The sequence below is a fragment of the Apteryx mantelli genome, chromosome 14 (genome assembly GCF_036417845.1).
Source record: "Apteryx mantelli isolate bAptMan1 chromosome 14, bAptMan1.hap1, whole genome shotgun sequence".
In the NCBI taxonomy this organism is placed as follows: domain Eukaryota; kingdom Metazoa; phylum Chordata; class Aves; order Apterygiformes; family Apterygidae; genus Apteryx; species Apteryx mantelli.
In genome coordinates, this window is record NC_089991.1 from 4414909 (window position 1) to 4427068 (window position 12160).

Genomic DNA, 12160 nt, shown 5'->3' on the forward strand with positions numbered 1-12160 from the left:
GACAGTAAATTTTATTTCCCCTATGTCATTTTGGAATGAGAAGTAAGGCAAGTTTGCTAAATCATTACCTGATTCAAATGGGCCACGAAGATGTCCTGCTCCCTGAGATACCCCTGCAAGTGGATTGGGCTTGTATATGGGGAGCTGAGGGACTGAATGAAAATACCAGCGTCAATGCCCCTCCAGGATAGCAACTTATGGGGTTTGTTTGTATATGCTATCGCACGGGTATATGTTTTGTAATTTCTCACATCAGTGCTGTGTTGCTTTTCCCACTAATAAATTATTTCCATATTTTGCATGCTGTCACTCTGACTGTGAGTGGGAAAATTTTCCCTCCTGGGGAATACTTAAGATTTAGTGATCTCAAAGTTGTTAGATGAAGTCCTAAGCCACTTCACGCAGGTGCTGGGGAGCTTTTGGAGAGACAGTCACCTGAAACAGCCTTATTGCTGCCTTTGCTTATTCCTTCAGGAATAAAGCCTCACATCTCCCTGGAGTACCCCAGGTTAAAACCCAAGTAACTTTGCTTCTCTTAAAGAAAAAGACAGTTTATCAAACTGGGAAGATCTCAAAACCATTGGCCGAGAACAAAGGCAGCAGGACTGAGACTTCCAAGCGAGTGCTGTGTCACAGGAGCTCCCTGGTGACCTCGTCAGAAAGAAATCACTACAAGCCGGTCTCTGTTCCCGTGGCCCTGGAGAGGGAAGGGGCTGGTTACTTATCAGGGCAGCCCTCTCCTTGGGGAGAAGGTGTGAATGGCTTTCCTGAATAAGTCACTGGATAGCCTTTGCTAGGCGAAGGCTGACTGCTGCTTCCGATAGGTCTCTGTCTTAGTATTCAAAAAATGGATACTCTGTTGTGACATTTATTTTTCCTTGAGTAGTTTTCAGAAAAAAAAGCCAAACCTGTGTGCAGGTAGGCAGTGTTAATTGGGAACAACTGTGCAGCATGTTGTGGAGTTGCATGAGTGTTTATCCTGGGTGACAGGCACCTGTCTTGGCTGGGTTTGCTTCCTGTAGGGGTTAAGTTAAAGATCAACACTTGAAAACTTTTAGAAGAATATGGTAATCAAAACAGGCAGCTCTAGTTCCTGTTATTAATACAGCCCAGAAACTGTTGAAGAGCCACTGGAAAAGCCATTGAACTTCTGTTTAATAACTCCTGTGATAATAATTAGCTCAGCAAAGACAGATTTTAAAGGAGCTTTAAAATTCTTGTTCAGTGGCTTGAAAGAAAAAAGGCAACCAGAGGCTTCTCTCATCTGAACATCAATGTGAATCCCACAAAATCCCATTATTCCCCTTTTAGATCAGCAGTTTGATCAGTTCAGCCTTTTACCTCCCCAAGGCAACAACTTCCCCCCTTTGTGCATGTTTTCCTTCTCTGAGATCTGAGACTCACCATAGCACACATGGAATGAAATAGAGCCTGGATCTGAAAGGAGAGCCCAGCCCCCCCGGTCGCCACTGAATTCTCAGAAGTGAGAGCAACTTTCTGTCCTTGCCATGCCAGCAAGGGCGATCAAGGAACAGGAAAGTGAATAGATGGAGGTAGAGGAGGGAAGTCTGCCGGAGTACCCAGATTCATCCGGCTATTTTTGTAACATAACAAGAATGAATTTGTTGCACTCAAAAGCCTGATGAAGCTCTCAGACTTCAATTTGAAGCTTTATCATCTGACACGTGGAGCCAAAGCTTAAGGATATGAGATGCACCTTTTCGTCCAGAACTAGGTCTAGCTACAGTGGAGGGCAAGAGAAAAATTCTCATAAAGATCAATTTTTTGGCTGTTTTTTTGAATGAGCTGATAGCATACCAGTGGAAGAAGTGAGGCCAACCCCAGCAAGACTCTGTGTCCACCAGAGACTCAGCGTTGCTTTGCTTCAGCTGGAGACTTCCAGATATCCCTGGTTCCCAGGCTCACTGAAATTTAATGCAGCTCATGGGCTGCTCTAATGTGTGCCCGCCAGAATTAAACAGGGCGCTCTGGCCATGAGACTCCTTCGTCCTCACGCCTGGAGTGCTGGAGAAGCTTCTTCCCTGAGACCTGTGTCTGAGGGGAACAACTCAGGTTAGAGGCATTTATAGACAGAAACTTAGAGGGAGCTGCTGCTGGTTTTGCACTCCCAAGAGACACTAAGGAAGCTTTCTAAGGAAAAAAATCCATAAGTGCACGGAGATCCACAGCCACGAGAAACTTTGTCAGCACAGCCAGGTGCTAGGGAGTATTTCGGCAAGATTTGAGATAAGAGAAGGGATGAGAAAGAGAGGCTGATTTTCACGTGGGAGACATAGGCATAGTTGCTAGGTAGCTGGTTTTCCTCTTGACTCAGTATCAGCTGAATACGTCCGTCCTATATGGTTTATATGCCAGACCCTCCTTCCAGTTGTTCTGTACAGCTCTGGGCAAGAATAATGGAGGCAAAACAGTCATGAAGCAGTTACAGACAACTGCAGAGAGGGCTGACAACGTGCCGTGCCTGATGATCCTAAACCATGTGCCATGATGCTGTTAAAGTATTTCCAGGCTGAGAACTTGTGTTTCGAGTTCCACCTGTGTTCGTACGGCACCTACCAAGCGATAGTCGTGCTCTGCGAGGAGGCTTCCTGGCTGCAATACCGATGCATGTAACGCCAGTTTGTAGCGGAGCGATAACCCCCTCCAGAAGGAAACACACAGCCTCACAGAGGCTGGAACAGCTCTGCTGGCAACACCGCAAAAAACCAATCGATCAGTTTAAATGCAAACAAACCCCATTTTCTTTGCTGAATTTTCTCTTTTGAGGGGACTAGAAGTGGCATATTAGATATAACTAGAGCTGAAAGCAGGTTTTTGCTGGTAAAATAAGCTAATCAACTGCTTCAGAGTCTAATAAGCTGGGGTTTTTTTAATGGCAAATAATAAAGGAGTCTAATAAACTGTTGGTTTTTTTAATGGCAATTTTAAAGCGGATAGAACAGAGATCAGGAGTTCAGCCTCTTTCCTTGTTCTGTTTGTGGTATATTTATCTTCATGAAGAGAATGGTAGCAGTGGGATTTATTTTTCTGAATGAATGTGTCTAAGCCCCCCATACCTCCAGGGCTTATAGTAAGGTTGGATCCAATGACAGAAGAGTCAACATTATAAGCCCTTAGAGAGGGCTGAGTGGCTTGTAGATAGTCTCAAGTGGATGCGCTTTCAGAGCGCCGTTACCCCGGCTTACATTAGCCGCTGAAGAGACTTTGTCTGTCCCCGATGCCCTCGGGTGACCTGCGACCCCTGCGATTTCGCTCCGCAAAGATCTGAAGGTTGTGCGAGCCGGGCCGAGGAAATGGAGAGGTGCATTGTGCCGCGGAGAAAGACCAACACAAACACGGGGTGTTCTCAAAGGAAACAAAACCCAGTGCAAAAGCCCCTTCCAAAACTGGCAGTGCGGGGTAGCCGGGGAGAAAGCGCAGGCACACGCGCCGCCGGGCAGGAGCACCAGGGAAAAATCCCTGCCCGAAGCTCCCCTGTTGCTCGGGTCCCTCTGCAGCGGGAGTCCCCGTGGGTGTTAGGCTTGCGGGGTGGCTAGGCAGGCTGGGGAGGTTTGGACTGGGAGTGGGTTTCCCGGGAGGTTCTGCATTTCTAAATTGAAAAAAAACAAATAGGCTTGCTTTGCTTTTGTAGAGTATTTAACAAATTTAGTGGCAGAGATATAGTACAGAGATTATGTGCTGTATCTGTACGCCCCAAACAAAAAACACACAGCCAAATGCTACTTATGTTCCCAGCCAGAAAAAGCTGAAATTTCATTCAGAATTTCATGTATCAAAAAGGGAATGAAATTTTCCACTTTTTTTGTGCATCACTTTTTGCCTTGTCTTGCCTTCTCCTTTTTTTGTTTTAGCAGGGTTTTAGCTACTTGTATTTCTGTAGGATCCAGGCTTGGGCGATATGAACACTTTCTGCAGGGTGATCGGCACGTCTCCCCCATGACACCCTCAGGCCTATGGGGTCTCCTTCACTTTTCTGCCGTGTCCCAGAGCCCACTTCTGAGGGGGGCGAGCACTGTCCCTCCACCTGCAGCCCACCTGGGTATTCGCTGAAAATGCTCCTGCTCTCTTCCTAGCCTCTGCAGCACTCACCAGTCCCGGGCTGTCACAAGATCCGACCTGCGACCGTGAGGCCCACCTCTGGGCAGACATAGTTTGAATGGTTGTGCAGAGAAGCTGCCCAAGGAGCTCTCTCCCCGCCCGTGGTTTGGGGCAGCCAAGCCCCCTGCACCGTGGAGGAAGCCAAGACCCTGACTTCCCCTGCTCCACTGGGTGCAAATCACCCAAATCGGGGTCTGTGTGAGCCCAAGAGCCGGTGCAGCAGCGATGCAGCTATGCTAGCACCTTCGTTGTGGCGGGTTACACGCAGGCTGCTGCAGCGGGGTCTGTAAGGAGCTGGGTCACTAAAGCAGTTGTTATGCGCAGCCGATGGCTTCCTTTGAACACCTCTGAATTCCCTAAAGAGTCTGGCCTGCTCCTGGCCGCGCTCCTGGCAGGGCCGCAGGGAACCGAGGTGGTGCCTCGTCCGCGCGTGGTGCCTGCCAGCACGCAGAAAACCCACCGTTCTGGGGGTCCTACAAAGAGCAGCAGAGGGTGGAGGAGAACAGGGGGAGGATGAGGTATCGTGACGACAGTCCTGAAGGTCTCCTGGCCTCTCCCTGCAGGGGTGCGTGTGTGTTTAATCAGCCACATCCTCGGTGGAGAACTTTCAGGTGGCTTTGGGGCTGATTTTGTGTGCTGAGGATCACCATCCTGCCTGGCCTTAGAGTTCAAAAAAGAGCCCAGCAGCTGCTATCATCCTGGCCTAACAGTGACAGCGACATCTTCATACAGCCTCCGGCCACTGTGCTGAGAACTGCAAATAGTGCGAGGTTTGCCATAAATCACAAGCAGGAAGCAATGGCATCATGTTCCCCTTTCCTCTCTTAAAACCTGGCCTTCCCCTCCCTGTTTACTCCCCTTCTCTTGCCCTGGGGAGGGCACAGAACTAGCTGGACACCGTTTCTCTTTCTTTAAATAGGTGCTGTCTCAGGGTGGATGCAGCCATGGTACCGACTGGGGAAAGGAGGGGAAGAAGTGACTGTGCAGCATCGTCCCCGTCACCTTGTGCGAGGTGTGATCTACACCAAGTGATGCTGGAGGTAGGATGTGGATCACAGCTCTGGCCCCCAGCCCACCCACTGAATCCAGACCTGGTGCACGCATGGGAGTATTTTCCAGATGACACTGTATATTTAAAGGTTAAAAAAGATGAACAGAAGAGCACATGTCAAGGGTGCCTAAACTAGCAGGAGCGTTTCACCAGCACGGGGGAATGTATTGTCTCCAGAGTGGCAGAGTGGATTTGCATGCTTAATGCCTGCTAAGCATTTCGGGGGGACTAATCTGACAAAATCTTCAACCTATTGATAGCGTAACCTCAGTCAGGAGTCCTTCCTAAAAAGCCCGTGGGACTTCCAGCCCCCAAATACAGAAGCCCACCACCAAGAAAAGAGACCTGTTCACCCGTTGCTGGCTGGCGGCTGCTGACTCCGTGTCCTGGGCTGAATCTCTATCCAGGCTCGAAGTCTGATCTCAGAAATCTGCCAGCAGGGTAGGGAAAGAGCAGCAGCAACCCCTCGGCTGCTGAGGACAGACGGAGGAGCGCTCTCCAACATAAGAAGACTTTTATCCCATTGTTTTTCCCAGTGATTAATCCATCTAAAGTGCTCCTCTGAGCGTAGCCAAGGGCAATGTAAGAAAGAAGCAGTATGAGCTTTGTGGGGCTTTTTTCCCCCCCCCTTTCCAAGTGTGCTTTACAAACATCCTCTCCGCTCGCCCTCTGTATTTGCAAAACCGTCTCCTTCTGCCCATGGCTCCTGATGAAGTCCTTGCAGAGCTCCTTGTCCACCTCCAGGCTTTTCAGCACGTATTCAAATTAACCCTTTTGTCCCATTCACACCCCCTTTCTTTGGTGGATATTGTGGCTTTGCCAGCAGTGATCCTGCAGAGGCTATTCTAATGTAATTGCATTCTGGCAATGCCTTGAGAACCTGATCAAGATCATCCGAAAGTTTAATCCCCCCAAATTACAAAATGTTTACTATCAATCACCTTTATGCAGCTTTATTTTGTGGGCTTTCTTAAAGGAGTGAGCGGGACGTGTGTGTTTCCAGAGATGCCCCTTCACGTCTCCAGCTGATCACCTCAATGGGCCCAGAGTCAAATGGTCAAGGCCATATGCGTATGAAAGCCCGGGCTGCACTGCCAGCTATTCTCTCTAGCTCTGCATGGATTTCACACTTTCTATCCTGTTAGGGTGCCTACCCGTTTACTTTAGTGCTGATTTTTTTTGTTTCTGGGTTCGGTGTCATCTGGATTTAATCTAGTTAGCAGATTTTCTGCCTAAAATTGCATTGTTAACGGCAATTGTTTAAATTTGGGCCAGCGTAGAATCCTGAAACCTTTGAAACCGTGTTCCCCCCCTCCCTCCATCGCTCCAGCCTCACATACCTAAACTCTGCTCCGGCTGCAGCACTTGGGTTGGTGCAGAGGGGCTTGGAGGTGGCTTTGCTTTCTTGAAAGCATCCATTGCTATTTTCAGAACCACAAACAGATGCAAATGTCTCTGCAAACATTGCACAATGAGATGCAGGGAGAGGACAGCCTTTCAAAATCTCTGAATAGCCCTTCAAAGCAAGTCTAATTAGGGTAAGTAGAGGTAATAGGCCCACTTGCGTTTTTACACTCACATTTTTCCCCCCTCAAAGACTGCAAGGCTCTTTTTCGCCTATGGCTGGCTGGCAGGCAGGGAGGAGGGTGAGGTATATCCCCTTGCTCGTTTGTTTGCGCTAACAAATGTAGGCCTGGAAAGAAGGGGGAGAGGTAGTGTGGGGGGGAGAAAAATCAATCATTTGAAAAGTCTCCTCTGTTAGTTTTTTTGTGTGGCTTTTCCTGGTGAGATAGATAGCAGCGGAGACAGCAGCATCCCAGTTTGGGGGCAGGGAGGGGGATGTGGGGCAGTCACCAAAGGAGAGGCTGCAGCTCGTGTCATGTGGAACTTCAGTAAGTGAAAAAGAAAAGCAGAAGGTATGGGCTGAATACTTGGGTAAATCAGTAATAGAGCTAAAGGGCATATGCCTGTAGGGAATATGTTGGCATAAAAGAGCTTTAAGAGGGGCCATTCATACTGACAAAGGGAGATTTGAATTGCTGCCTTCACAATAGCATGAAAGGATGGGCTTGGGGTGTTCTGAAACAAAGTGGAAATCATACTGCCCTGAACGGCTCTAATAAGCTTTTAACTATTTTACATTATGGCATTACCTCTTTTTTTTTTTTTCTTGTGAGCCGAGTGCCAGGCCCACTTAAAAGTGTGATTTATACTTTTTTGCTTCATGGTAACTTTGGAGAAAAATAGATGGGGACTCAAAGGCAGTAATTCAGCTTTTTCAGAACGAGGAGGGGGAAATGCCATCATTTCTGAATGTCCCAGAAAGCACACTTGTGCGCTGAGCTCCCTGACTTACAGCACCAGGCAGCTCCGCTCACCACCTCACACAAACCTGGGCTGGAGATCCCTGGCTCTTCGCACCCTACCACCAATTCGACATTTCCAGCTTAACGGTGCCCATCGCCAGCCGGGCAATCAGGCAGGCATCACCCTGTGCTGCCGCCGCCGTTATTCCCTGGGCAGCTCAGGTGGGCTCTCTGAGCACATCTCGAAAACGCAGAGCTCGCTTTGCAAAAACCCCGCGCTTGTGGGGGGTATGAATTCAATCTTTTCAATCCCGCACTCTCTGCTGTGGTTTAACACCTCGGCCCACACTTGTGGGGACGCAAAGGGCCCGCGGCTCCCATTGACTCGGATGGGAAGGAGGCAGTTGCCTGGCCTGTGTGTTGGGAAACGCGCGCTGGCATTGTATGTGCGTGGGGCTCCCTCCCCGAGCTCCCCCCAGATGGTGCGATCGCACGACTGCACTGTTAAAATAGAGCTCATATAGACAATTAGCCAATTACTCACTCTGTCATTGCACTTTCTTCTTGTAACTGAGATGCAAACTGGACTATGTCTTCTTTGGTAGCTTCATTCATTGCCAGCATTATTTAATGACACTTTTGTCAGCTTTGGGTCTGCCCAAAGATTTCTGAACGTAGCTTTATGAACCTAGAAAGGGCGCCCCGCCGAGTGAAAGCAGACTTTGAACCTACAGACTATACTAAAGACAATGAATTTCCCAAAGTCAGGGAAAGAAATCCAGAGCATGGCTACCATAGGGCATGTGACTTAGCCCCTTATTGTCAGTAGTAGCGGGCTACGGAGAGAATAGCTGAGGAGCCAAAGTGGGTAAGTATGTGAATGCATGGGCCACTTTCTCTGCTATAAATATCACAGAAAAAATCTGTTTCTATCACATGTGCTGCTTGGACCATTTTATAATGGGAAGGCTAGATGACTGGAACAGCTGTCCTGTACCAGTGTCTCACCAAGTATCCTCTTTGACAGTGCCAAAATTAAGTCCCCTTTGCTCTGAGGGGTGTTTGTCTCAGCTCGAATTTAGCTTTAGAGTACATCTGTGTACAGCCCTGCCGAAGCAGCCAGCAGGACTAATTTAGTGGAAACAGTGAGAGAGTGAGATTCTGTTTTGCTCCTGGCATTTTTCAGGGAAGAACAAAAACATGCCCACTGCCTAATAAAGGAAACTCCATCCTTCTACATATGTTTCTTTTAAAAGGACTGATGCTTATTATTATCCATAACTTTTGCCACCAAATGTCATTAACTTCTCTTATTCACCTCTTAAGTTCAGCCCCATACAGGTGCAAGGATGTCTCCTGAGCTGTCTTTAAATACTGGAAAAAAAAAAAAAGGAAAAGAAAAAGAAAAAGAAAAAGAAAAGGAAAGGAAAAAAAAAAGAAATCCCATCTGTCTCTTTCTGGAGGGTAGAGTTTCTGTGAGATTTAGCTCGTGGCTCCTCGGAGCTCCGTTAGCGGGAAGCGTGAGCGCACACACACACACACACACACACACACACACACAGCCTGGGGTACGCGCAGCTGCTGCCGCCTTCCCCTTGACTGACAATTCCCTTTGCCAGGCTGATGCATCCGATACGCCTCCGTGAGCCTCCAAGCGTCTGAACAAGTGCTTCCCACTGTGGAGGTGACAGGCAGAGTGGCGCAGGTGACGAGCCAGCCAGGTCAGGTAGCCCTGGCCCTCCTTCTTTAGGACCTCTCAGACCTAATTAGCTGCCACTTGATTTATCAAGAGGGCATTCTGGCTTTGGAAACCTACATCTTTTTTGATTGCAAATAGGAGAGGAGGAAACTGTACCATGTGAAAAGATTGATTAAATACTAATTAACCTCTTTTCTTAGATAATGAAAGCACTTCAGTGAGCTGGATAAACATGATGCGCATCAGTTGCTCTCCTGGTGAAGCAAGGGGTAATTGAGAAAGGAATATCCATTACTGATGTTGTGACAGGAAAGGTTTTCCTTTTAAAATGGCAAAGAACTGGTGCAGGATAGATCGTACTCAAATAGGAAGAAAAAAAATGCCATATTCTTTTTTTTCAGAATTTAAACCCTGTAGGTTTGAGTACTCACACCAGTGAATTACAGAAACAACTCGTGCGTTTTTATCTAGGGATAGCCAAGTAAAGAAAATAAAAATGCAAATCAAGCTACTAAGTCTTTGGAGGGAGGAATTGACTCAGCTGCATATAGTTGCTGGTCTTTGCTGGCAAGGTCCTTAGCTGTTCTAGGATCCTGGCAAAATAGTCTATAAATATTGCCTATTTCCTGTGAATCCCAGATCCCAAACTGGAAAATCACAGGGGCAAAGGTATGCTTTTTCTGGTCCATGTTATGATTTAAAGGATCTCTCCTTAACGTCATAAGGCCACGTGTTGTTCTTTATAAAGTGCCTAGCCTTGTCAATGAGGAGGTTTTTCAAAATTAAATACTTTTAAGAAGAACTTCAAATGAGAAAGGACAGTTCAGTGGAGTTAGTTCAGCTTTTACCTGTTGCTAGTGATTTGCTTTCTTTCTGGTCCTACATTTTAGACTCTCTTTTCAGTAGGTTATCCTGAAGGCCAGCTTTGGGAATGTAAGGTGAATAATTCCATTCAGAGCTGTTCATATTCCTTTTGCTTTTCAACACTTATCTTTTCTGTTTGGCCTCTTTTCTCTAAACTGAGGTCTTCATGGAGGACCACTTAATCTTTTGGTCCTAACATTAGCAATAAGGACAAAGTACTGAGTCCTAGGGTGTCCAATTCCCTAGGACTATATGTCCCCTCTCCTGCCACCTTCAAAAGTGGGCTTACACCATCCTTTGTGTGGGATTTTGTATTTGCATCTTTTATACTTACAAATGCAGTGTCTTCTGGGTTCTCATCTCAGTTGAACCTGCAGACGATGGCCTGCCCGGTTTGCTTTGGTCTACAGATGCCACGCTGCCACAGCAGACAGTCCTGCTGGAGTTACTAGCAGATAAGATTTTTATGAAGATTACTGACACCTGCCATACAGGGAGAAGCAGAATAAGTTGTTTGTTTGTAGAAATAAGTCCAATTAACTCCTACAGATGGAACTTAATCCATTATTTTTGCAACAAACCATTATGGTCCGTAATCGCCTTGGATTGCCATTAGACAGCTTTAGAATGTTGTGAAATCTTCAGGTAAAAAAAAGATTATCCTGGAATGTATAGAATGTAATAATCCAAGAAAGAGATAGTAAAGTCCCGAGGACTCTGCCAAATCCTTGTTTGGGAAATAGAGGCATCAGTCCCCTCACACGCTTAAGTTCATAATTGAGAACATCTCACGGGCGTGACCTGAAGACTGGAGAGGAGGCCGTGTAATGATAGAGACAGGTCTTTCTCTGAAGCATAGTTTTTACTTTATGTAAAAGTATGTAGTTTTACTATGTATTAAGTATGCAAATGCTACATTTAAAACTTGCATGCTCAAACCCCCAAGGGGATATATTGTAGGTAGAGACTGACTTTTATACTTGGGGAAAGAAGAAGGGGGAGAATCAGTGAGGAGTCTGCCCTTATATCAGAGTCGAGGTGATGGGAAGAGTTGGGGTCAGGGGACGGAGGGACAGCTCCTCTTCTCAGCCCAGACATTGCTCCGTGTGCTCCGTCCTACCTACTTAATGCCAAAGTCTTCTGCAAATCAATGAGTCAGACAAATGGGGTAGAAAGTTGCGTGAGGACCATTTTTATACTTTGCAAAGCAGTGTGCATGAAAGGCAGAAAAGGATTGCTGGGACATGGCTCTGGTCTCTGCCTTGCTCCGTCCCCGCCGCTCGCTTTTCTATAGGACCCCGGCCAAGTCTCTGCGTCTCTGCCACAACCTCTGTAACATGTTTTTTTTCTTCCTCTTCGAGCCATCATAGTTTCATAAGATTTTCAAATGCAAGATAGGAGGTACTGACAGTCGTTGCTGCAGAGGCAGTCAAACAGAGGCAGAAGACTAAGACCTGAATAATAAGTAGCGCTGTGCCATCAACATTTCCACGCTGACATAGAGGAGTGTTATCCAGTGGAAAGAGTCTGTTCACTGCTATCAAGTGGATCTTAAACTGGAAGATTGAGAATTAAATAATATTAAATGTAATAATAACAGAGGAGCATTGCTCGGCATGCAAAGCCTTGATCTGACACCAGCAATGACTCACGTGAACCGTTTTGCCATCTCTCCTGTGAGGGCAGTAAAGCCCAGCAGAGGGGTGGCTGGGGGGGGATAACCCTGTTTTGAAAGGGCACAGCTATTTCCCCTCCTCAGCTTGGCCTTACACTCCTAGTTGCCTCAATGATTTGAGAATGGGGTTGAGTCCCTTAGGCCTTTCAGAACAAGGCAGAGAAACTCTAAACATCCTTCGGAATCTGGACCTACATGTCATTCAGCATCCATGTTCTCAGTAATCTCCATGCAGTGAGGCTTCCTGTTTTCAGCACTTTCTCACCTTCCCAGGATATCTTTCTTTTGATAAAACCGTGAAATGAAAAGCCATAAAGCAGGGTTAAAAGGTCATATACAGTTTGAAAAGATCTGTCACTTCACTGTGGCTCTATGACATCTGTGATATCTTCAGTATTTTTTAAAAGGACCCTGATGCCTTTTTGGAGAGGTGGAAGAGAGAAAAG